The sequence below is a fragment of the Phalacrocorax aristotelis genome, chromosome 6 (genome assembly GCF_949628215.1).
Source record: "Phalacrocorax aristotelis chromosome 6, bGulAri2.1, whole genome shotgun sequence".
Taxonomy (NCBI): Eukaryota; Metazoa; Chordata; class Aves; order Suliformes; family Phalacrocoracidae; genus Phalacrocorax; species Phalacrocorax aristotelis.
In genome coordinates, this window is record NC_134281.1 from 2,969,616 (window position 1) to 2,995,367 (window position 25,752).

The window sequence follows — 25,752 nt, forward strand, 5'->3', positions numbered from 1 at the left end:
GCTCATGGTTCGTCTTCCAAGGATGTTCCCGTGCAACCCAAAGCAGGAGAGAAACCAGATTGTTCAAAGTATTGAAGATTTTAATGAGCCAAACTGAAAAATGTTCAGCTTTTCTAATAAGCACATGGTTAAAGGGCACATGGAGGAGAGAAAGGCAGCAGCCACTTCACAGTTCAGGCAACACCGGCTCTCATTGCCATCGTGACCATGGCACACCTCTCTGAAATCAATGAAAGTCAATTCTGCCTCCGAGTGATAGATTGCTTTGAGATCTCAGTAGAATTTTTCTCCAAATTGCGAATTGGATAAGGGTCTTTCAAATTATGAAAGCCCTAGACTCAATGCACATTAATTTTCTAGCGTATTTTCTAGGCCATTGCGGGAGCAATAAACAGCAGCGATGAAGATCAGAGGTTATCTGTGGGCTCCCCAGTGGGGCTTCTCCACTGGAGGAAGCAGGGCTGGGAAGAACTGGTGGTGTGGGGGAGCTGGGACTCCCCCCGGGCACAGGTCTGGGGGGAAGAGACTTTCTTTTAGGAGTTTTTGGAGATCTGCTTTAACAAGGTGATTTCTGCCTTTTCCCTAGTCCAGTTTAAAGCTGGCTGTATGTGTGTAGAAGGCAATTTCCCTACTACCACGAGCTGCTCTCCCTGCAAAATTTGTTAAGGCGAATTAAGTTGCAGGAGCATATGAGAAAAGACTTGCTTTTCCCCTAAGGAATACTAGGATATTTGTCAATTCCTCTCCGTTAGAAACCTAACACGTTCAGAGGCAAAGAGGAAGAGTGAAAAACCCATGAAGATCAGATGAAAGGATGGAAATTATCATTCAGGTAACCCAGCTACCTCAACACTGTCACCATGGAGATCCCCGATTATCTTCTGCTCTTTGCATGAAAGTGCTGAGAAACACTGGTTTCATAATTGGCATCATATTTCTCTGGGTATATTAAGCTCGCCCGTGGAATGGTGCTCATCAGGTCCTGAGTGTTTTCAGATAACTGGCGGTAATATATTGAATCGGATGATTCGATGTTACGGTTTCCAATCCAAGGATCATTCGGCGCGTTTCCTGGCACGGTGTGCAAGCACGGGGATGACTGTAACTGTGCTGGGGGTGAAGCTGAGGCATTCTGGGGTTTGTGGCTACTGAGAAGAAAGCTGTGGTGTTGACTGATGAATGAAGTAGCGTAGCATTCTGCTGTGGCTTGCTCTGTGTTCCTTGTGTTTTCAGATTTCTGTACTCCAACTCTGTTTTTCCTGAATTTTTCTGATTTGGAAGAAACCTTTGCACTGCAGTACCTGCTCAGGAGGCTGTGTGGACCCAGGCTTAACAACCTGGGTTTTATGTAGGCCAATACATGTGGGCTCAAACAAATTTTTTACCCAAGAAATATGATTAGACTTAGCTTTTTAGATTGTCTTTATAATCTGCCTTCAATGCATTAAGTAGCTGTTTTCGATGAGCTCAGCTGGTGCGTTTCCTCCATCTCCCGTCCAGCATGTTTCAGGGTTGACAGCAGAGAGGTGTCACGTTCGTGGCTGTAGCTTTAAATGAAATGAAAATTTGCCGTTTATCCTCTTGTGTCCCTAAAACAATTTAGTCCTACTGTAATTATTAGCATTCTCATTAAGAACAATTTAGCTAAAAATCAAGACACAAAGACGCAGTGACTTCATCAAAGCAACTCAAATCCAGATAAAGCTAGGTTTCTAATTCGAACTCTATGCTTTGAAATAAATCCTCAGAGCATCAATTACGGTATCTGTTGTAAAGCAATTACTATCAGCCTCCATTGCTCCTTTTTACACGTTTTAATTTAATTATTATTTTTGCTTTAAAATATAGGATAAGGAATTTTACAGTTCCTCAAGAAGAACTAAAGCAGACAACGACAAAAAAAATCTGTAAAAGCAGAAATTGCTTTCTTTTGTAATCAAGTTGATTAGACTCATGTATAATCATACACAGCAGGTGGGAAGATTAACATTTCACTAATTCCTAGTGGTCATTACTGCAAGGAAATTTAATCTGCAGAGTTCACAAGGACTGGAGTTGCATGCTGGTAAAGCTCATTTAAAAGACAGAGCGAAAACAACACAACTTTATATTCTGGAATCCAGTTTTACTCAAAACTATTTTGGCCTGCAGGCAATATGCATACACCCAGTGTCTTCTACTTAATTGAAAAATAGATTTGTATTGATCACGACCACTTAACAAGCACATTCAGAACCCGCGCCTGTTCTCACTTACCCCGGTGGGGAATGCAGGCAGACCCTCAGTGGGTTAAACTGGTTGGTAAAATAGATATTTTTACAGCAAGTGTATTTTTTTCTGTGCGGGGGCTGTATTAGTACACAGCACTAATAGATTCAGTTCTTATATTTGGATCAATTCGGAATAATTCTGCTGAAGTTGAGCAAGTTTTTCATTTTTTATGTGCATAATTATTATGATCAGATTCCGCTTCACTAACCAGGACATGGGGTTTTTTAATTCAAAGCTCCAAAATAAAATGCCCAGCAACTTCCAAAGCAAGAGTTATGGTCATCTGCTGCTTCTGTGCCTACACCTCTAATCTCTGGACTTCTTACTTCTAGTTTCTACCATCAGGAGGAGACTTTCCATCAACATTCAGTGGTACAGTGCGGGGTGGTCTATGACTAAGCTGGAAATGCTGGAATTGGACGGGTAAGTAGGGATGACTGCTCCACTTCTTTACTTGTGTGGGGTCTAGCTGAGATTTAGCTGTGTTTTCCGTCTCCCAGGAGCAAGATCAAAGGGAGATGAAAGAGCAAAAAGGAAAAGAGTGGTCACTAGTTGAAGTTGCTTTGAAGACATCTCCTAAAAAAAGCATCTCATCCCATTCACACCCACTGAAAAGGCTTCTGCGCCTATCTCAGAACATTGGCCACATGAGAAGCTGGGAGGTGGGACCTGCATCAAATCCCTGAAGCCGTGTCGCCATTCCTGTGCCGCTGTGGACCAAGGAGGTCTTAGGGACAAGAGGTAAGGTGCCACTGCGGGGCAGAGCTGGCTTGGCTCGACAGCTGCCCCTCCAGCAGGAGCCTGTGCTGCTGGTCGGCGTGGAGGGTTTCCTCTGATCCCTCTCTAAATACCAGGGCTGCAGCGACTCTCCCGATGACTAGTTGGGCTCATTAGGCTCATTTTCCTACCTAATGATTTAAGGGCAAAAATACACTCCTTTCATCTATGCAGTTAAAAGTATAGTTGAGCTATATTCTATATTGTTAAAAAAAACTCTACAAAATGACCAGGTGGCAGAGTAGCTGGATTTGGCTGGGTTAGAACAGGGTATTATTCCAACACAGACTGCAATGTCTCCCTCCGAATAAAGCAAGTGACCACTGAGCATGTGTTTTATTAGAGTTTTATTGAACATCCGAGATTTTTACTGTGATAATTATGATGATGTTACAGTGGTATAATGCTGGAGTCCTTTATCCACAGAAAGCTTCAGTGAGTCTGAGCCGTGGTGGGATTGGTCTTGTCCCTTGCAGGCCCATGGACTCGCATGAAAATGTGGCTGAGGCTCAAACCTCTGGCCCAGTCCTGCTGCTCCACCCAAGTTATGCTAAGCTCAGGATTACTGGAGTTGTCACGGGAGTAAACAAAATCTAAATAACCTCCTGCTATTGCAAGACCTAGTCCCACTGGTTTTTAAACCACTGGGTGCAGAATAAGAGCCGCAAAACATGTAACATGAATCAAAGCAAGCCATGTGCAGCTACACTAGGTTTATAGTGGTGTAGATAATGGTTTAAAAACCAGGAACAGCTAAAACTATGACTGCACTGATGTTAATGCTGTATTAGCCTGATAAAGGGACTGATTTTGGTAAGCCAGTCTTCAGTCAGTGCCTATCTCAATCCTCGAATGCAGCCTACACTTCCTTGAAAAGATACCATCTGAGCTTAGCATCCTGGTTTAATCGTGGCCAAAATACAAAGTAATGCATTCCAATAATTGGGTGTATGCACAGTACCTACTCCTCACAGCCATTTCATGGTTTGAAAGTGTTACTGGGGTTTAAGTGGTGGAGTCGCTGAGCAGAGCTGGAGGGTTTCCCCCTGTGAGGCGCCAGGTAAGCCCCCGCGGGAGACTTTACATCCCACGTAAAATAAGGTAGCTTGAGCCCATTGACGATGGCTCAGGGGTGAAATGGTGGGGTGAGCTGCCTGGACTAACGGGGTGCCCTGACCCTCCTCGGGGATGGTTCCCTCGCTCCTGCCCTCCACAGTGCGGCATCAGGACTCGGTGCCCAAAGTTAGGAATGTCCCATCTTTGGGTTAAAAACAGAGGGACGGGAGCCTTGTGGGGCTCCAGGAGAACGCACGGGATGAGCGAACAGGAAGATGTCAAGGGACTGTCACTAGCAAGGATAACAAACTTAATGAGTAAACAAAAAGGCAAGTTATAACATCAATATGCACAGTAATAAGTGACAATGAATCACCAGAGATCTGTTGCTTTAATGATGCTGTTGTAAAAATGATAGCCCTGAGCTATTTCAGACCATGTATACTGAGTTTCAGCTGATGCTTATCAGTTTATATGCAAGAAAATTTATAGCATGCAACCTAAATGAAACAGTCCTTTGGACAAGAAGAAATGGATTGCAGGTGCAAACAAGCATGAAATGAAAATCTACTAATGACTTTCCATTAGTAGCTAAATACATAATCGAATATTTTTTAGCCAACATAGAGCAATGAGAAAATCAATTTATTCCTCCTAAGTACTACTCTATGGATTGATGCTCTAGTACATCTGAAGCCGGTTTTCTTAAGAGAAAGCTGAGCTTCAGATTCAGTTAAAACTCAGCTAACAGCAGCAGAACATGAGCTTGCTTTTACGGAATATGAATGGAATATATTTTCTTTGGAATCCCTAAATAACATAAGGTAAAATGAGGTATTAGTTAATACGGAGTATTTCCATCTGAATGCTAGAGACTAAAGTATTTCAGAAAGCTGGACTAGCCCTGGCACATCTGAATTTACTTAGAAATGTCAATTAATGAAGTAAGCATTGTTCCCCATCTGCTCTTGAAGCAATGGCATCCTCTGTTTCCTTTCTTTTTGCCTTAAACAGCCTCTAACCCGAGTTTTCTTCGCATGGTGTTTTCACACCTTATTCAACGATGGTAAATATTTCTCCTTCACCTACAGAGACCCTGATTTCAAGGCTCTCACAGCCATATACGTAAACAAAACAGCTTTGAATAGCTGGTTTGAAAGTGCTGGTGAGGGTCGTGCAGCAGAAGACGCACGTTGGTGTTGGAGAGGCACCACTTCAGCACCATGCGTGAGAATGGCAAAGCCACGTGGTTTTGCAGTTACTGCACGTGAACGAAACCTGTACAGAGAAACTGGCTAATATGTACGGGAGAAATAATCTAATGTTTCTTCCAGGCCAGATTCTCCACCTTCACTTCCAGCGAGGTATGTCTCCCTTGGACCTCACGGGGCTACTCATGGAGGAAACACCGTTCCACAAAGTGCAGCTCAGATGGGCATGATTTGGCCTCCACCATCTGGTGGTTTTAATTATGGAGAGGTAGGTGGGTTTCTACTTCGTCCCCTTAGAAGCACAACCCTGTGAGCTAAAAGCACTCAGTACTTTTCAGGGCGAGGTACTGGAATCAAGAGGAATTTTAAATGGGATAGGGTTGGAGGCTGACATTAAGCGCAACGTTTTAAGGCTCAATAGTTTCTGAGTCAATGTACGCACAATATTTACCAAACCAGAAGTCGAAGGAAATCATAATAGAGAAGGAGAAAACCAAACACTTTTCAGCACCCTTTTTTCAAGGAGGAATTCATTGTGACAGCTCAGCCTTATTAAGTTTTTAAAACACAGATTGATATGATGGGGATCCTAGATCAGAAGTAGTTACTTGATTGGGACAGATTTCAGTGGGCATTATTTCTCAGGAGATCTTATACGTGGAAGTTGAAGCTTATAACAAGCTGAAAAACAAATGGACTTGTTTGGATACATAATACTTCTAGACAAGCTTTCAGTAAATGCGTGGCTGCATATAAATCTATTTTAGCATAACAAATATATCCCTTCGTAACAGAAACTTCAGCAAACTCTGAATGGAGGTGTTCTGGCTGGCGGCAGTCCGAATGAGGAAGAGGCTGGAGCACAATCAAGCTAATCGTCGCATTAAATGTCTGCTGTTGGGTGACCAGCTCTTGCACGCTGAGGGCACCTTGCTCCGCAGACGGCCGCGTCGAATTCGAGGGAGCGACGGCTTGTATTCGCACAGCGCTTTGCATTTGATGGGATCCCCAAAGGAGGTGCGAATTTGTCAGGCTGAAATATAGTCCGTTCGCTACTGAAGTCAGCTTCGCCTGGCGTGGAAAGCACATAACTCTGCAAGACAACTGTGTCGAGCAGGGAGTGATGAACAACACGCTGCGGAAACTCAGAAGGGGAATTGGGGCAGGAGCAGTGCAATGATCGAACCTGACGTTTGGGAGGAATGTGGGAGTTTTTACAAGCCAATTTCTGAAAAATACAACGTGGCATCTCTCATGTAATCAGAATTTCCGGTGTGGGTTTCTTCTGAAAGCAGAGCCTCTAGCTTTAGGCACCTGCCAGATCCGCTGGCTGTAAGACAGGGGGGAAACATTTTCTTTTGACCCTAAAAAAAGATGTATGAGAAGTGAGTAGACGCTATACTTCCAATATTAGAAGAGGTTACTGCCTTCAGTCTTGATCACACCACTGCCACAGAGTATGGCTTCATCAGAAAGTGGTGAAGAAAATGGTGAAACGGCTTCCTTTGCCCACGTACAGATGCACAAAGGTGGATATAGAGGTAATTCGCAAATCCATGGAGGCTGCCATTCTCGGGCTCGCGCTCGGGATATTTCCAACTGAATTCCTGTAACTTCCTGCGGAACAAATGCCTGATAGAAAAGCGTCAAAAAATACATCTTTTTTTTTATGGTACCAGTTCTTATGGTAGCAAAGATGGCTTTCAGGGAAGTGGAGGTGGCTCTGACAGAGGTGGTAATGGCACTTCTGAGCTGTTGATTGCCTCCACGTTGTGCCATTTCACCACATTTGATAAAGACACCTCCGTTCTCTGAAAGCCATCGGTGATTCAGTGAGAATACAAAAACCAGATTGGATTCCGGGTCCTTCCTCTGGCATCCTGTGTTTAAAATGGGATGTCCCCACGCCGTACAGAGTGAGATGATTCCTTGCTAAAGACGCAATATAAAACACACTGGAAATTACCTTGTTTTCGTAAGAAGCTCTTTGTATCTGTGATTTTTAAACCAAAGTGAGACATAAATTATTGAACGCTATCTGGATATGGCTGAAATTTCTGAGGCTCATATGACTCAAATTGATAAAATGCCTGCATTTTGACCCAGTCTAATGGCAGTTTCTCCTTGACTCCTGTTGGCATTGTATCAAACCCTGGCGCGCTCTACAGCAGGCAAACGAGAAAACAAAGTGTTTCTATGACTTTCTCCAGAATTGTGAATGCTGGGGTAATTTGGAGACACTCGAGGGTCTCCCTGAATGCACCTGTGTGGATGGTATGTGCAGAGAAGTGATGACAGGAGAGGAACCAGCAACACAAGAGAGCAAAAATATTAGTTATTTCCCAAGTAAGTTTTGTCAAAGCGTTAGAAATGTCTACACGGCCTATCTAGCTCCACCCTGGAGAGCCAGCTAAAGCGTATCTCCCTTCCCATCTTCCTCTAAAACTCTAAATGAGAAACAAATAAAATTTTTGTAACCTTATATCGCCACTGCCATAACCCTGTATATCAGCCAGCATCCTTTATCTCTCACCAGCTGGAAATCTCGCATTTTCATTGCCCTGAATCACCAGATGCATTCATCAAACATGACAAATGCCTCCAAAACACTAAATCACACCACTCGATCTCAATGGGCTACATAATCATTGTCATACCGACAATAAATTTGAAAATATCTGTGTTCCAGACTCAAATACCTACAGCTCCTACCAGGGCTGAGAAACTGCAGGGGGAAAACTGAATCCTAAATGAAGTTTAAGAGTTTTTCGGGCCCTCAAAAATTTGATAAACTCATGAATTTTTGTGAAGGCTTTCTGATTTATTTTTAGAAAAAAGTATTTTTTTGCCTTTACAGCTCCCAAGGGGAGAGAAACGCACCACAGCATCCTCCTCCTTGCTCTGTTTGATGGGACTCTGCACCCGAAAGGCAACGGGCGGGAAAACGCTGGAGCCGTCGCAGGTCAAACTTTTGGTATTGCTCAAAAAAAGGAGAAGTTGGACTACGGACGCATGAGCAAATTGCCCTGAGGATCCCATGTATCAATTGACCTGTGAGAACCATGTCTCTTCTGCAGTGAAAGCCAGGCAATGCAAGGTAACTTGATAACCTTAATTAAAGAGATTCTCATTTTCTTTGCACTTGGTCGAGGCTAGCAAAGCGCTGCTACCTCAGATAACCTTATTTTATCCAGGAGCATGCACAGGCAGATTATAGCTCGCTATACAGTAAATTGTTTTCACTTCCACAGAGCCAATACTTCACGGTCAGAGTGTTTAAACAGATGTTTTAAAATTAGTTCAGTGGAAGATGCATGAATGTAAATTTTCCTCTTCTGTGTTTATAACCCAAATTCAAAAGCCTTGTGTTTGTGTGTCGGATTGCAACAAGGACGTGTAGGAAGACTTTGTTTTCAGTCCATACCTGGATCTTTAATTTTTTAAAAGTATATTTATATACACGCATGTGCATGTACAAAGACATCGTCACAAAAGCAAGCGTAACAATTGCTGCTCTGCAGTCGTACGGCATTTTCTTAGATCTCTGCTGAGTGGTATTTATGGCATTTTTAATTTTAAGTCGGGTCAAAAAGGAGACTTGCCTGAGATTTTTCACTCTGTTTTTGCCACCCAGTTCCCACTAAAGCCGAGTGCGGGATTTTGCTGTTAAAAAGATGCTGACTTTGCAAGAATGCAAAACCTGTGCTGACATCAGTGGGAGTTGTGTATCTGGAATGATTAAAGACCAAAGCCAGTGACTGCATGGTATTAGCCTGGGACCTGGGAAATGAGTACTCTTTGCTGTGCAAATGTATCTTCTTAATAAGGGGCAATTAAGGTGACCGAAAACCCAATCCTGCTGATAATCTGCACTGTGAACTCTGAAATTCATCTCCCGGCAGCTGCCCAGTTTGACCTTGAAAGCTGTGACGAACATCTAGGTAAGAGGGAAGGTCTCCAGCCTGTCCTCACCTCCAAGCCGCTTCTCCTCGATGTACCTGGCAGGATGGGCCAGAGCGTCCACCAGCACCAGCAGCCTCGTCCTCTCCTCCCAGGGAGGATGCCTGGTCCCAGGTCCTCGCTGTGTTGCTTCTCCTTCCGCAGCTGAGCTCCCAGGGAGACCCGCTGCAAGAAAGGCTGTCTCAGGTACTATTATGGTAAGAAGGATCTATTCAATCGCGATGGCTGTAGATAACTTCCACTACTATTTTTTTTCCCAAACATCATCTGATTTACCCCAGTGATAAGTCCAATGTTCTGTATAAACATTTATTTCCTTGACAACCTAGTTTTCCGTTAGAAAAATGCTCAAACCTGGGACTTATTATGGCAATCGACAGGTAAAAATTCAGCTTGTGCGGAGTCGCGCTGTTTAGCATATGTACCCAAACAGGGAGACGTGTCGCAAGCCCGCAGCCCCCACCTTGTACTGCGAGAGCCACGGGAGATGCACGCGGTGACAGGGAAGCCGGGTTCTTTTCAGCCCTTTGTCATTTTCAGTGTTAACAGGGCTGAGATTAAAAAATCTGAGCTATTTTTCAGTGGTAAGGACTCTCTAAGTAATGATTCTTGCAGACTAATTGCCCCCAAAACGATTTTTTAACCCACTGTTTGATACAGTTTTACCTGTCAAGCTAAAGAGAGGTGTCAGAAAGTTAAACCTGTTTGCGGGAAGCTTACTTGCAGTGAAAAGCAACCAGGAGCCTGGCAGGAGAGGATTTTCTCAGCTGAGAATTACAGAAGAACATCATCTTCCAGAGACGAGTTCAGAGGTAAGCATGTGAAACAGCCAGGTGTGGTACCACGGTCAGCACAAAGCCTCGGCGCAGGCTTAGCAAGGATGTCTGCCGGCATCCTGAACATCACGGAGGAGGTTGCTTCAGGTTTCTGTTTTTAGAGCTGAGCTTCGCCTCATTTCGTTACGATCAGACATTGGGTCTGCGGTCTCTGGAGTGCCCACAGAGCCAAAGAACCTCCCCATCAGCCACAACCTGCAGCTGGAGCTTCAGGCGCTCTGGTAGCACAGGCAGGTTAAAATTCACAAACGTCCTCAGAGGCTCCTGTGCCATCAGAAAACAAGGAAGACGGGTCCAGCAGGCTCTCCCCTCTTTCTTGTTTGCTGGAAATGGCTCAGGAGTAGAAGACATGGACTGTCTGTGTGCGACGGCTGCTCCAGACCCACTGGGATGCAGTTACCTCCGTGGTGCTTCATTAGCAGTTTCCACATAAAAAGTATTTTGGAAGGAGCAGAAAAATGCTTTGTGCAATTAAAAATATAAAAAAAGACTTGGGATGGTAGAATGTAAATAACTAAAGGACCAAATCAGCTTGCTGTTCTTGGAAGAGGTCCATAACACAGACGCTGTTGGGTATATTGTCTTTGTCCTGTTCCTTCCTCAGCTACCGGTAGCTCCTGCTCTGCCGTGACACTGCTGGGCTCCCTGCATTGCCACACTCGATTTGTCCAAATAATGGTCTTTCGAAGAATAATGCCCCTTTACTGAAGGTTGAGAAGCGTCTGAATCAGTGAAAGCAGCGCTTGGAAGTTTTCCTGGGGGGTTACTGTCTCAAGTACTGGTCAGGACCTCATCCAGCTCAGCCCGTTAGAAATGCTGACGCTGCAAACCCCGCTGGTGAGCCTTCAGGCGGCAGCCTTTCCCGTTAAAAAACCCACAAATAACCTCCTTTGCTGCAGAATGAAATACGAACCTGTATTTTTTCTGATTTCCACAAGTAAACCCGTTAACCTCTGGATGCAAAGCTGCTTTCCGCATGGGCAGCCGTCCAGCCCAGATGCAATTTTCAAGTGAAATTGTCATTAACGTGACAGTGCGTGTGAATGACAGGTTCGTGTAGCTGCGGTTAACAAGGCTGCTTTCACTTAGCTGGGCCCAGAGCATTAAATCTGTACTCTGCCTATGTTTGGTCCGGAGCAGACGTGCTGTAGTCCATGTCAGGTGCTGTAAATGCAAACCTATACTAGTATTTTCCATAAAATAAAATCTACATTTTAACGAAGCAGGTATATTTTTGGCACCTAACTTGTTCTGCTAAAAAAAAATACAATTTTAAAAATTAATAATGCTAATAGTCATTTAATCAGGTGAAATGCTGACACTTATTGCTTTGATTTTTCCCATGGGAAGGTGTCACTAAAAGGGAAGGATGTTACTTTAATACTGGCCAAAGCATAATTCAAACCCAGCCCCTGCTGACGCGATACAGCTTTTCACCTGAGCAAAACAGTCCGCCTTGCAGGAGCTCCAAGTTTTGTTCCTTTAAATTAAATGACTTTTGAATCAAAACCATTGATCAGCTACTGTCATTTCACTGTTCTTCCTATTGGTGCCAAAAGGAATCTGCTCTTTCTACCTCTGCAAAGACGTGCAATCAGAGCATTCACCGAACATCCAGTTTTGCTTAAAGTTTTGTGCTTTGCAATATCTCAGAGGTTGAAAAATGCTGAGAAATAGGGCATTATGTATAGGACACTGTGTCCATCCAGTTAGGGACACAGGGTGCTTGGTCTTTAACCTAGTTGAATCCTCCAGGCTGGTGATTTGGTACCCAGCGTGTGGTACCGATGGACAAACCCTGCCTTTTCAGGCATCGCTGCAGGCGCCTGGCATTTTGCAAAGCAGAATTGCCTTCACACGGTATTTGAGGGGCTTTTCATCTCTTTGGGTATTGCGAGGCGTGGAACTGTGTGAGGACAAAATCTAACACAAATAATAACGACACGAGAGGTATCGAGGTGGTATGGGTTAAGGAGGCAGGGTTTGGAGTGGGGGGGAAAAAGAAAGTTCTGTTTTTCCAGTCCAGCTCACCAGTCCCCTGTGTGCGGACTAATTTTAGAGATAATTGTTACATGATTTCCTGAATGTAATCTATCGTTATCTGGGCCTGCAAAATAAAGCCATGCCTAATTCTGGATAACCACAGGGGTGATTTCATAGTTACACTGAAATGAGAATAAGGACTTGTTAATGATCTGAAAGATCGCATCATTTAATTCTGTGCTGTTGATAGTTCAACTACTCGCAAAGGGGCACGTGCTCCTTCCAGCGCGGGCAGCGGCCCCCGTAATTCCGGCGGCGGGGAGGAAGGAAGATGCCCCTGGTCGCACATCTCCCCTTGGTGTGCCAGCATCAGGCGAGTGTTGGAGGCAGAGCACGGGGTAATTTGCTATTTTGCTTGCGTAACTACTCTGCAACCCGGAGCAAAGGGTTTCAAGGCCAGGTCCTGCTGCTGCTGAGAGCGCTTCTGAAGTGCTAAGAGCCTCTGCCTCCCCAAACGGCGAACGTGTGACATGTTCTGAAGCAGGCAGAAAATACCAGCTAGAAAATCCTCACTCTCCAATAGGGCAATTAGGAACAACAGGAGCTGCTGGGCCCTTGATGGGCTGGAGGTAAAAAGTCCCACTGTGGAAAAGTACCAACAACTCAGGGGGTGATGCTGCTATTTTTCTTGCTTTCCAGTGTTCTCCTGGCTTCAGGTGTGATTCTCTGCTTTAATGAAGCCTTTAGGTTAGGTTATGGAGGGAGAGACAATTCACCTTAAGGAGTGAATGATAGAAACACGCTTATCTGTGGTTTCCAATAGAAAAGAAGACAGGGGCAATCAGTTCTCTCCAAAAACTGGTCCCGGGAGCAAATTAGATCGAAATAACAGGATGAAGAGCTAAAGTTCCCCTAACAAAATAAGGCAAATAATTTTCAGCTTACTGGACATGATTAATGGATTTAGATAAAATCTGTCAATTAGTTGTGAATAAAAAGGGAAGAAAATAATCCGTAGAAACAACTACTTTGAGAGATGTTTCTGACTTTTGTGTTCAAAATGGTACTTTCATTTCACAGCTTAAAAAATGCAGTCTTGGAGGCTTTAAAGGACTGTAAAACCTAACCAGGCTGGACAAAAGCTACTAATTCACCTGGAAATAAGTTTTTCAAATGTTTATTCAATGCAAAATGTTTTGGGGGGTGGGTCAACCCAGAAATATATTTTAATATCTTTTTCCTTTATTTGCTTTGGCTACAAAGTTTAAAAAAAAATTCTCATGCTTTTGCAGAGCGGTCCCACCTGCACCAGCACTTCAGAATTTACTACCAACTTAACTGGCTCTATGGTGATTAGATTCAGTAAAAAGGTAAAACTCTCTTATGAGCTTTTTTTTAAATCCTGCTCCCTTTTTTTTTTGGCGCCTAGGAGGCACATAACATGCAATTCTCAGCAGAAGGATGGTAATTGGGAGAAAACATAATAGATGGTCCCCATTTCTCTTTGAAGTTCCCATTGATCAGTGTTGCTGAGGCTATTTTTCTAATCCATAACTCAGAAACACGAAGGAATTGTCACTTTCTTCTTTGGGTATATGTGGTTCACCTCCTAAGAAAATAGACTCTCGGCTCCTGAGTAGCCTTTTTCCAGGTTTTTCTTGCAAGATGGTGTAAAATGGGAAAGAATCAGGACCCCAGTTTTAGTATTTTCTTGAATACAAATTTTCCTGACATTAACCAAAGCAGTAGTGATTTTATGATTTATTTTTTTTATATCTAAATTTTGTGTAAGAAAACTGCATCTCATCTCCTCCACTTAAAAAAAAAAATGTTCTTTTCAGCCAGTCGAGCATTAATTAGAAGACAATTACCCCACCTCCTCTCCACTGGAGAGGCGGCTTGTGTTGAAAACCCAAACCTTTCACAAAGAGGGAAAAACCATCTGTCCAAATGATGCTTAAGAGAGATTATTTTTTTTTTAATGCTCACATTAGTTGAATCTCCCTGTAATAACTTGTTTCCATAATGAAGCCAGTTAGTAGGATGGATTTTCATGCCCCTAATTGACACAGCAATGATGGCAAACCTGCCAAAGTAGCTCTGGCCACAGCTGTTAGAAAGATCAGGGCGTTACAGCCGGCTGCTTAACCAGCACCAGGACCCACGGACACAGAAACCTCGCTGGAATCCTGTGTGTGCAGAGAAAATGTCGCAGAATCCCAGACTGGCGGGGGTTGGCAGGGCCCTCTGGAGCTCACCCCATCCCACCCCCTGCGTGAGCAGGCACCCCCAGAGCAGGGGCACAGGGCCGCGTCCAGGCGGGGGGTGAATGTCTCCAGGGAAGGGACCCCACAGCCTCTCTGGGCAGCCTGTGCCCCTGCTCTGGCACCCGCACAGGGAAGGGGTTTGTCCTCACGTTCAGGTGGAACTTCCCGTGTCCCAGCTTGTGCCCGTGGCCCCTTGGCCTGGCGTTGGGCATCGCTGAAAAGAGCCCGGCCCCATCCCCCTGACACCCACCCTTCAGGTATTTATAGGCACTGATGAGATCCTCCCTCAGGCTTCTCTTCTCCAGGCTGAACAGACCCAGGTCTCTCAGCCTTTCCTCACAAGGGAGATGCTCCAGCCCCTGATCGTCTTTGTAGCTCACCGCTGGACTTGCTCCAGCAGTTGTCCTGGTGCTTAAGGTGCCATGTACTGAGAAAACAGTTTCTCTTCATGGTCAAGCACTGCCAGGTCTTGATGTCTTTGCATTTTGATATCTCACCTGAAGAACAACCTTCCTTGGCAGGGGTTTCCAAGGAGAAAATATTTAAAACTTTGAGGATCTTGCATACGCTGCTGCTGGGGCCACGTAAGTACCTGATATGGGGAAAACCTGGTTGCAGAGAGAGCTGCTGGCTTGGAAGAAACCTGCTGGTGGCTAGAAACAAAGCTGGAACTATGACACAGGAGTTTTCATTTTCTGCTGCCCTTCACTTGTCTAAAACATAAAGCAAAACCCACGCTTACTGCCCAAAGGTGAAAACAGGCAGATGGAGGAGGCTTGTACTCAGGTTCCTGACTACGTTTTAATAAGAGAGGGAAAACTTGTACTCATGAGTGAGGAAATGGTGGTGATCCAGAATTCATAATAAGAGTAATTAATAAATAATGAGTAGACTTCTGAAGAAAACTAATTTTTCAAGGACTCTGAAAAACATTTAGAGCTGCAGTCTGCAGCCTGCGTGCGGAGTAACTGCAAACATCATGTATCTGCTCACGTTAGATTTGTCAAAAGTTTGTTAATTAGCTACTTCTGAAACACCTTTTGCAGCTGATCTGACATTAGTGAGTGGGTTCGTACCTCCCACCCCTAGAAGCTCCCCTGGGTCGCGTACAACAGCCCTCCCCGCGCAGGGGAGAGCGGTGGTGGGCGCGGGCGGGCCCGCCTGCGCAGAGCTGCTGGGATGCCGCTCTCCGGAAGGAGCGATGCTTTCCAAAGTTTCATCCTGCTTTGAAGAAAAAGAAGGAAGATGGTGATTTCTTATGTGGTGAGTTCTACCAAACCGTCTTTGAGTAGCAGGGTTTTTTTAAGACTTGTGTATTTATAATGCGTTGCCCTGTTGCTGCCCTGCTACATACCCCTGCTTTTACATTCCCTTTGTGCCGAGCGTGCTGGTTCCCACTCAGGGAGTGGCTAATAAATCTTCGTAACAGCCTTTTGGGTGTTTTTTGTATCTATTTTTGCCCAGAAATCTCCTCTTCTGCATTTAGAAATACTATAAAATCCTTCTCCGTGGTCAGACACTTCAGGACAAGCTGTGGTGGTGGCGTAGAGTGCAGAGCACAATCCAAATGGACGTGGAAATGAAAACAATTAAATATACACGACAAGCAGGTATTTAGATGAGCCTATATTTGTTAATGGTTCGTTTCAACCTTTGAACCAAATTAAAGTGCTTTCCTCTATTTTTAAAGAAATGTCTATTTTCAGTTTGTAGATGCCCTGCTCCATCTGTTCTCTAGGTGTTTTTTACACTTAATCTTAAATATAGCACCCACTGGCTGTGTTTGTACAAAGCACGTATGCTTTTTACGCCGCCATAGATGAGGATTCCCACAAACCTATGAGCAAATGCATGGCCTAAAAGGTAGATTTGCAAAAGAGACGGCCAGGTTTCTTTTGAAAGTCGAGTCCTCTGTGTGTAGTGACGATTGCTATTAATTACATGGTGCTGGCACATTTCGCACCATTGCACTTACAGGATGGATTTGCAGACCTGTTTCTTCCAGGGCACCTCTGCAGCTGCACGCACGGCGGCTGGAAGGGAGGGAGGCTGTAAGTACTGCTCGTACCGAAACCAGCAGAGCTTCTCAGAGCAATCAGAGGGCCCAGCCTCTGCCATACTGAAAACACAAGCTCCACTCGTGTTGGCATATATCTGGTTGAGCAGCCACAATGGGAGCCGGTCATGGGGCTCTTGACAGTCGCTCCACTTGGAGCAGCTCTTGGGAGCCTCATTCTCACTCAGATGGGCTGGAAATCAGGGACTGGGAAACAAAAAACTGCCTTTGCCTCAATTTCTGGCCCTGTGCTACTGACAGGCGATCTAAATACTCAGATGCAGCACAGAAAACTTGGGAAAGCTGATCAAGTTTGAATGTAGAGAAAAGCACGTTTGGGTCTTGCAGTCAGGAAAGCCAGGGAGTGGGATATTACATTTCTCTGAGCTTTCGGATTGCCTTGCAGGCTCCAAGCAAGAAGACAGTGGATTTCTTGTAAATATTTAAAGACAGCGTCTGACCCACCATGTGCAGTGCTACGCTGCGTAAAGGTAAAGACTGGCAGCAATCTTCCAATATTTAAATATGTCGATTCTGAAAACGTAGCTGAACCTGTCACAGAGGCAGGGAGGTTTTTTAATCAATACGTGACAGTCTAATGCAATGCAACGCCTGTGTGTCGAGATGCTGGTTAACTTCATTAATGGAAACTGTTCAGACAGAAACGTGGCAGGGTTTTCTCAGGGATGACAAGCTGCCGTCAGCAGAGGCCAGTGTATCGCTAACATATATTTGTTTGTCTTTAGTTTTTCCCATTCTTTTGAAGCTTGCTGCATAGTGGCGAAGGCATAACTGCTGTCCGTGATGGATAGTGACATTAAGTATTACTTTCTGCCTGGAATAGTCCCTCTGAACTGAATAATCTGTAAGGTGTTTTTTGCATGTTACTTTGCAGAAATCGGAAGTCACCTTCCCATACGTTCCCACAACGGGATGGCATCACTTCTGCCATGGTGGGCAGCCAGGCTCAAGACACTGGCAGAAAAACACTACAGGCATTCCTTTCTCATCATCTTCGGGCTGTGCTGCACTACCGATGTGCGCTGCTGACTGTGAGGTTGCCTTTTCTTTTGCTCTCATCAGTGGGAAATCAGTGCTTTCTGGTGCAATCCCAGTACATCGCTCTGTGTTTCCTGTGCAGAGGTGGTGCAGGAACACAAATATATCTTTGAACTTGCATTCACCCCTTTTTCCATCGTCTCTCCTCATGCCAGACACGGACTCAGACCTGCGGGAGAAAGAAGCCCTTTGCTCCCCTTGCAGGGGTGGGATTTCCACAGCTGCAAAGTTGTGTTTGCAAGGCTGCTCCGTATGTATTTTATTTTACAGTCTGATTCTTTGTATGGATTTTATTGGATTCTGACGGTTCTTTAGCCAAACCAGTCACCAGTAGGGCTTTAAATGACAGGAAACAAGCTGAGCAGCCCACCAGAGGAATGGGATCTCCTGGCCAGCCTTCCTTTACATGACACTGTGTAAGAGGAACAAACTGCAGCACTACTTCTGTTTCTGTTGCAGGGGAATCATGGAGGCAGGTTTCCCCAACACTCACCGCTGGCAGAAAGACCACAGGCTTGTTGTACGCTTGCAAGGACACGGGCTGAGTGACAAGGGCTGGGTTTGGTCCTTCTTGGCATTCACAGCCCTCCTCTGCGAGCCTCGGGCTGGGGAAGGGCAGAGGAGGGAGGTGGGATGCAGGAAGGTGGCAAGAGCCTGCTGCTGGTGGGCTAGCGAGGGAGGTGGAATGGGGAGTGTGGGAAAGTAGGAAGGGAAAGAAAACAGAAAATGGAAGAAAAAATGAGAGAAAAAAAGACACTAAAATACAGCATGTGAAGAAGAGAAAGGTTTTTGCATATTCTTCACTCGTTCAGGTAGCTGGAGTGGAGGTATATCACGGGTTTGTCTCCATTTTATAGAACAGGTATTGGCATTTGGGTTCTGATGGAGGTTTCATGGTTTCAACCCCTTGCAGGTGGGAGGAGGGTGCGGAGGTGCGGCCGGCGGGGCGGCCAGCCGCGGTCAGGCATTCCTCTCTGCAGCCGCCTCCTGGCACTCAGCAACCGCCCCGGCTGCCACGGCACAGGGCGGCCCGGAGGGGAAAAACTCTGTTGCAAAACTCAGCCTGGGAGCTGTACGTAGGCTTGCAGTTTACCATGAGTGCGCATTGATTAGGGCGACGATGCCGTTTCGTTTTGTGCTGAACGATCCATGGTTTGGAATTGAGACCTGTCAGGAACCAAATGACTTAGCGGAGCAAATGGAAAAGAACAGGGCTGTAAATTGCAAGGGAATTCGCTTCGTGGCTGAGACTCGGGCGTGCTGTGAGAAACAGGACCGTACACAAACTGCCCTTCCTTGCAAATCCCAATCAATGTGCTGACAAAGTATCCTGCTGAACCCCGGTGTCTCACTCAATATTTCTTAAAATAGGCATAATTTAGGAGGCATGGGAAGGCATACATTTTCACTGTAAGTGATGCACAGATGGGAGGTACTGTGGAATTAATAAGGAGGGTATAGATGAGCTTTGTAGCAGCCTTATTGCATTTATTTCATATATATACTGCTAAACCGTATTAAAATGGCTGTAACTGAAAAAAACTTAGTTGATTGTGGCCAGCAGGAGCAGGGCAGGGATGGGGCCCCTGTGCTCGGCACTGGGGAGGCCCCACCTCGAATGCTGGGCTCAGGGTTGGGCCCCTCGGGACAAGAAGGGCCTTGAGGGGCTGGAGCGTGTCCAGAGAAGGGCAGCGGGGCTGGGGCAGGGTCTGGAGCACAAGTGTGCTGGGGGGCGGCTGAGGGGGCTGGGGGGGTTTAGCCTGGAGAAGGGGAGGCTGAGGGGAGCCCTTCTCGCTCTCTGCAGCTGCCTGAGAGGGGCTGGAGTGAGGGGGGGGCTGGTCTCTGCTCCCAAGTCACCAGTGACAGGGCGAGAGGGAACGGCCTCAAGCTGCATCAGGGGAGGTTTGGGTTGGGTGTGAGGGAAAATGCCTTCCCTGCCAGAGCGGTCAGGCCCTGGCACAGGCTGCCCAGAGAGGTGGGGGAGTCACCGTCCCTGGGGGGGGGAGTCAAAAAAATGTGTACTTGTGGCACTTCAGGGCACGGTTTAGGAGACATGGTAATGCTGGGTTGGCGGTTGGACTTAATGATCCAGAGGTCTTTTCCAACCTTAAAGATTCTATGATTCTATGATTGATTTATATAACCCCATTTCCCTTCTCCAGTATGTATTCTGAAAAGTCAGTACAATATTTTTTTGTAAGTATAAATCCAGGAATTGCCAGAAAACTAGGTCAATACATTCACGCAGAAAACTAGTAAACCCCTCACAGCAAGTTCACCTCGCTGTGCCGGTCGCAAACCCCGTGCCGCAGTCGGTCATCGTGCAGCTTCTCCGCCCTGCCACAGCCTTCCGTGGCCTTTCAGGAGCCCCAGATCTTTTCCCACATGTCAGTACCAACCACCAAATGTTGCCTGAAGCTCTTACCCAGTTCCTCAGGCATCTCGGGCTGGATTATCGTCCCCTCCAACTCACTGGCGTTTGCTGCAGTTGCCACCCAGCTCAGCTTCCAATTGCCACCTGCTCCTTTATGCTTAAAGGATGGTGGTTGGAGAGCTACTGAGGTTTCAAAAATCAATGGCCAAAGCAATTTACTGTCTTATGTCTTTGCTGTTTAGTCTTGGTCAATTAGAAAAATCAGGAAAAATGAGCAAACACTCACAGAGGTATTTGAAGGGACGTATAAAGTATTTGGAAAGATACCAATATCAGTTGGGCTGATGGTTGTTGAAAGCAGTTCTGGGAACAGAGGAGGGTATGTTGCAAAGATAAAGCAAGGTGGCTTTGGATGCTCTTTGTTAGTTCAGCCATTCAGCATTGCAGCCAGCTTTTCCAAAATTCCTGCTCGACAGCAAGCCAAGCATCGATGAGGCAGTCTCACAGGATCATTAAATTTACAATACCGGTGGGAGTGAGAACAAAGCAAGTTACAGAGTTTCATGGAGGCGACTTTCCAATGCAGTAGATATAATTTCAAGAATTATTTGGATACCTTTAAAACCCTGTTATCCCAGATTACGCTTCCTTAAGTTACAGATTATCTTTCCAGCCAGTGTGACCGTGTCACATTTCAATCCAAAGGCCTTTTGTCCTTTACGCAGAGGGGACCCGTGAGCACTCTGAAGCTGTAATTCCACCTTTCGGTCAGTCCCGGGAGCGAGCCGGCTCTGCTGGAGGGGGATTCGTGCTCACCGCGCTCATCGGCACGCACCAGCCCGCTGCCATGGGTACTGGGAATTTGGGGGAGGCCTGGAGGTGGGAGTAAAGAACATGAAATGTAAGGAGAAATTTGGACTGACACTTAACACCTTTTCTGTTTTGTAAATTCTAGAGGAATTTGCATTGCATGATATGTTTTCACTTGCAAATGTTTCAGATTTGTTATTTTTCCCTTTTCCACATATTTTAAGCTTTGCATAATCCCTTTTTTTTTTTCCCCTCTCTGTCCTTGTGGAGAAACAAGCAGATAGCAATATCTCAGGAATAATTCCCTTGCAACAGCAGTCTATTTCTGACTGAAGACAAAATCATTTCCAGTTGTGTAAGCGCTGATGCCTCTGGAAAGGTGTGATCTTTAAACCTGTAGTAAACTCAGATGTCTCTCAGCAGAGCTCTGTGGGAGCTCCGTGTTTGTTAGAGGAGCAAAATATTGGAGCTGCAAGGTTGTTTTGAAATACGGTACTTTGTGGAAGAGCAACTGGAGGAAAATAAGCAGATGTTAAACTGAAAGGACTGCAGTGCGATTCAGTTCTGGGCGGGTTTATGCTAAGAAAGGGCAGGAGAAGCCAAATGTTTAAGGAGGGCTGGAAGGGAACATTAGACAACAGTAGGTGTTTAGATAAACAATAAACAACCTGCTGAGCGCAAGGATTAAGAGATCAGTGGGGGAGAGATGTAAAAAGAAATGAAGGGGGGAAAAAAAAAAGATTGTAATAAAATGCCGAGAGGATCTGGTCCTCACCTTGTGCAAACTGGATTCACTTCCTTGCAGTCAGGGGTCACCGGCTCCCAGGACCGTCCCCAGCTCCCGGGGCAGGTAACGCGCTCGCGGCCAGCAAGGAGTTTCTCCAAACTAGTGGTAGAAAACACAAGTAAAACTGAAACTCGTAAATGTGATGGTGGGGAGGAAGAGAGAAGGAAACAGGCATTTTTTGTCTTAATGCCAGATGGCTCCTGTCTTTCGTGGAAGAGGAGGAGGAGGAGGAGGAAGTGGAAGAGGAGGAGGATGGTGGCTCTTCCATGGGAGAGGAGGAGGAGGGAAAGTTGCTCAGGAAACAAGACTATGTTTCCTGGCATGATGCGATGGGGGAATTTGATCATCTCTTGATAAGAACAAAAATGTCTGCAAAAATTCTGTGCTATCCTGGTAAGGGAAAAAAAAAAAAAGTTAGGAGAGTTGAGCTCTGTGATGATGATGTGAGCTCTGGGATGTGATATCCCAGCTCTGAAATGAACTGGGATACAATGAGTGAGGCCTTTGAAAGTCCTTTGAGGCCAAGCATGGCTAGCGCAGCACCCCCGCCTTGCATCCAGCCCACCGCGCCTTCCGTCGCAAGCAGTGACAGAGCAGTTATACAGGGACACTTCTCTGTTATTTTCTTTCCTTCCGTTTTTTTTTTTTCCCCATTATACTCCACGGCTGGAAATACTCCTAGGATACTGAAAAGAAACAACATCTCTTTCCCTACCATTTACCAAACCCTGCTTCTAATTTACAGAAGCCTCTGCCCACCTCGGGAGCGAGGAGACCCGGAGATGCCACCTGCACCATCTGGTGGCTGCCTCGCTTTTTTTTTTTTGCATGTCGGGCTCTTTGCAATCATGTTAAAAAGCATTTCAGTGGGAAAAGCAACATTTCCACCTTCTTCCACTGATTTAAGCTTTCCTGTTAATGGCACGCATTTTCCTTTCCGCTGTGTGCAGTATAAATCCAGTTTTAGCTTTGTGTGATGTTCATTGGGCTCTGTGGGCTATTGTGGAGTTATTCCACTGTTGCTGAGAGAATTTGGCTCCCTTCCTATTATTTGTCTTTATTCTAGGGAAAAAACACGCTGGCATTTTCTGCAGATGTGCCTCCTCTACCGAAAAAATCCCCCACAGCACCAGAAATCAGTGCAGGCACAAAAGGCGGAGGTGGAAACATATTCTGAAAATGCCACACTGGCTTTTTCTGAAATGACCGTGTCGACATTTTGCGTTTACATTATGAAAAACCACTGTGTGCGCTTCGGGGAGCAAAGCCGTGGGGCGGGAGGGGGTTTGCTGGGGGTGCCCGGCAGGGCTCCCCGGCCGCCCCTGCTCCTCAGCTACCAGGCAATTGCTGTTCTTGATCTTTTTTGTTCAAGAGATTCCTCCCAGTTGCCACTCTCACTCCCCTCTTGTGTTTTATTTAGAAGAATTAAATTGCTGTTCCAGTGTGCTATGATGGATGTGATCCGGTCACCGCATTTAACGTACCCTCGGATAACCTTAAAATATGTAACAGCAAACCAAGCTGTGATAAACCTCTCGCTATGAGTGGAGAGCAAGCTTATTTACAAAAGTACTTCAGTTGGAATTAAAATAAAATTTCCATTTTCCACAGTTACATTCTGATTCTAGTTGTCATTAAGTTACCCAAAAAACCATTTGGTGTTTCAAACTTTAGTAAATCATCGGATCTTCCAATTAACTTCCGTACTCCAGACAACAGAATGTGACTAATTTTAATCAACTCTGTTGTTTATTAAACATCTAAACAATTATTTATTTCTGCGTCACAAAGAAATGTGCAGTTATGTTATATGGTGCACGTGGTAATGGGCAAAAGGAAAATTACTGAAGAGAAATTCATCTTGGCTCTTTGGTTTATCGGCTTCGGAGCAGCGATGCTCTGTGAGCGATGGGCACAGCCAGGGAATCAGCCAGCCCTCCCTAGCACACGCGGCATTATTTGCAAGGAGAAAGTATTGCACTCTTTTACCAAGCCTCGGGATTTTTGGCTGCCTAAGCAAAGGCACCGCAGGGGTCAGCTGGATGCTTAGCAGCCTGGAGGGCGCAGGGGATGTAGCGGTGACTATAAGCTATGATTATTTCCATCAAAGAGATGAGTTACAGGAGCTGGGCCAAAGGAACAGCAGCCGGAGACGGGCTGGCAGGCTCACGCTGTTCGGGGATCAGCCGTGCGCATACGCAGCGGTCCGAGCTAAATTTAAGTAATAAGACCTTTTTAAAGTGACGTGAGCAAAACAATACTGTTTTCAATAAGAGAATTGAGATGTTAAATTATTCAGTATTTAAAAATTTAGAGAACAGGACTGTAGGGGCACAGTCTGAGCCCAGTGTCCTAGCAGATGCTGCTGCAGCGCAGCCGTAGGCAGGCACGGAGAAGGGCAGCATCTCTGAACAGAGCTTCTTCTCACCGATGTTTTTCTCATTACAACTGGCAGTATTTTAAAACTGGCAGTTTTTAGGAGGTGGTCAGCACGTGTGATATTTTCTGCTGGTGTAATTGCAGAGGGCTCTGTGTCCCGCACGGCCGCCGTGCCTCTCCGGGAGAGTGCTGAGTGCTGGCGGATGACATGTAAAAATTTCATTAGCATTGAAGAAATGTAATTCTTCCTGATTTTTCATTTTGAATATTCTTTCCAGAAGAGTTTGAGCAGGCACCTCATCAGGTAGGAGAAAGACTGCTGTGTAATTTATCAAACTAATCACACTTGAGGCTGATATTTGAGCATCTGTGGCCTTCCAGCGAGCAGAGCCTTTGACATGAAATGTGCTAAATCCATTCCAATAACTAGTGTCTTTGACGAACATGATCTCCTCAAAGGATTCCTGGAGTAGAGAAGAAAATAGATTTGATCCCTTGAACACTTTGCTAATTACTGACCCGGAGCCGAGCTGTGGCGTGCGGACCCCGACCTTTGAGATGGAGGGTATCTGTGGTTGGCATCACCCACGGTCTGCAGCATCGTCAGACCACACTGTGAAAAACTTTCTGGTCCATTTTATGTCCAACAGTATAAATGGGTATGTGTTCATAAACTAAGCAGCTACGATACTGCCTGAGTTGTGGGAAGCCATCTGCAGAGGCAGTGCTGTAGCTGAATGCGAGCAGGCCATAGTGGGGGGGAAAAAAAAGGAGTTTATTTAGTGGTAAATAATGAGTTTATGCTCTGGTGTTTTTCTCAAATGTAAGTGTTTGCAGAGCCATTAAAAGCTATGTTTAAGCTCTGCTCCATTTGCAATCTGATATGCATTATGCTTCTTCCGTGAGGAGCAAGTGCAGTTAATGGCCTTGGCTGGCTCTGCCTCCGCTCTCAGGGAGGCTGCACAAGGTCTCCTTGTCCGGGGCTGCTCTGCCAGGGGACTCTGGAGACGCCTCTGAAACCTAAGCACAGGGCTAAATCCTGCTACATGCGTGTGTACCAAACTGGCATGCCAGCATTTGTGACTGAATGCAAACTTCCCCTTAATTAGTAATGACATTTTTATTTTTAAGGGACTCGAGCTCAGGCAGCATTTTAAAAAATGAATCATGATTTTAGGTGATTTCTTTCTGCACGGATGCTCAGAACAGGCTGAAAATTGTTAAAGCTGCTCCAACTTCTGCCTCTAATGGAGGTGCTCACACTCGCTAAACTGTTTGGCAAACACTGGCTGCAGTGTCCCATCCTCCTGATTACGTTCTGTATTTGCATTTCCTTGGATATACAAAGAAAGAGCAAATCGGCAACGAACAGCACGGTTACAGCAGGAATAACCAAACAGGGATAGAGAAGTAACTGCTGGTGTGGAGGTGACACACTGCAGCACCAGACACGCGCCCGGGCCCTTGGCAGCTGAGCACCCCGCGGTTCCCCAGGCTTCCCGGTGCCCCTCGGGAGCTGCCGGAGGAGGGGGGTGGCTCGGGCCAGTCCTCGGTTTGCTCTCTGCGAGGTCTCTCCTGGGGGTGCGCTGACAGGAGCAAGAGGTCCAGCTCAGCATGGCTCGGGCACACGGTGCCATGGGAGTTTTCATTTTTGTCCTTTTCATTTTTTTCCTCAGAAGGATGCAAGCTGAAGTTCGATATTTTAACACGTGGCCTAATATTAACGAGGGAAATATCGCAGACGTACTTCATCGTATTAAAGGTATAAGCAATCTCTTACCGTCTGTTATTAATGTGGGTAGCTTGACTGAAAACGTTTTGCTTCATTGGCTCTTAAGAAATTCACAGTTCACCTCCAGTCATTAAAATAACTAGGTGTTGTGCTCTGCCTCCTCTGCTAAGGGCGCAGCTGTAGGGCCAACCGAC

The 25,752-nt window shown here is 45.7% G+C and overlaps 2 long non-coding RNA genes across 2 annotated transcripts; both read left to right on the forward strand.

The window, feature by feature from the left end:
* Positions 1-2,610: 2,610 nt before the first annotated feature.
* LOC142058314 (uncharacterized) lies at positions 2,611-8,406 on the forward strand. Its single transcript, XR_012660905.1, has 5 exons — positions 2,611-2,694; positions 2,772-3,012; positions 5,439-5,583; positions 6,110-6,856; positions 8,173-8,406. It is a non-coding gene; the product is annotated as an uncharacterized LOC142058314 (long non-coding RNA).
* Positions 8,407-9,793: 1,387 nt separating this feature from the next.
* Positions 9,794-15,229, forward strand: LOC142058315 (uncharacterized). The gene is made up of 3 exons (XR_012660906.1): positions 9,794-10,087; positions 13,387-13,464; positions 14,883-15,229. It is a non-coding gene; the product is annotated as an uncharacterized LOC142058315 (long non-coding RNA).
* The last annotated feature ends 10,523 nt before the right edge of the window (positions 15,230-25,752 follow it).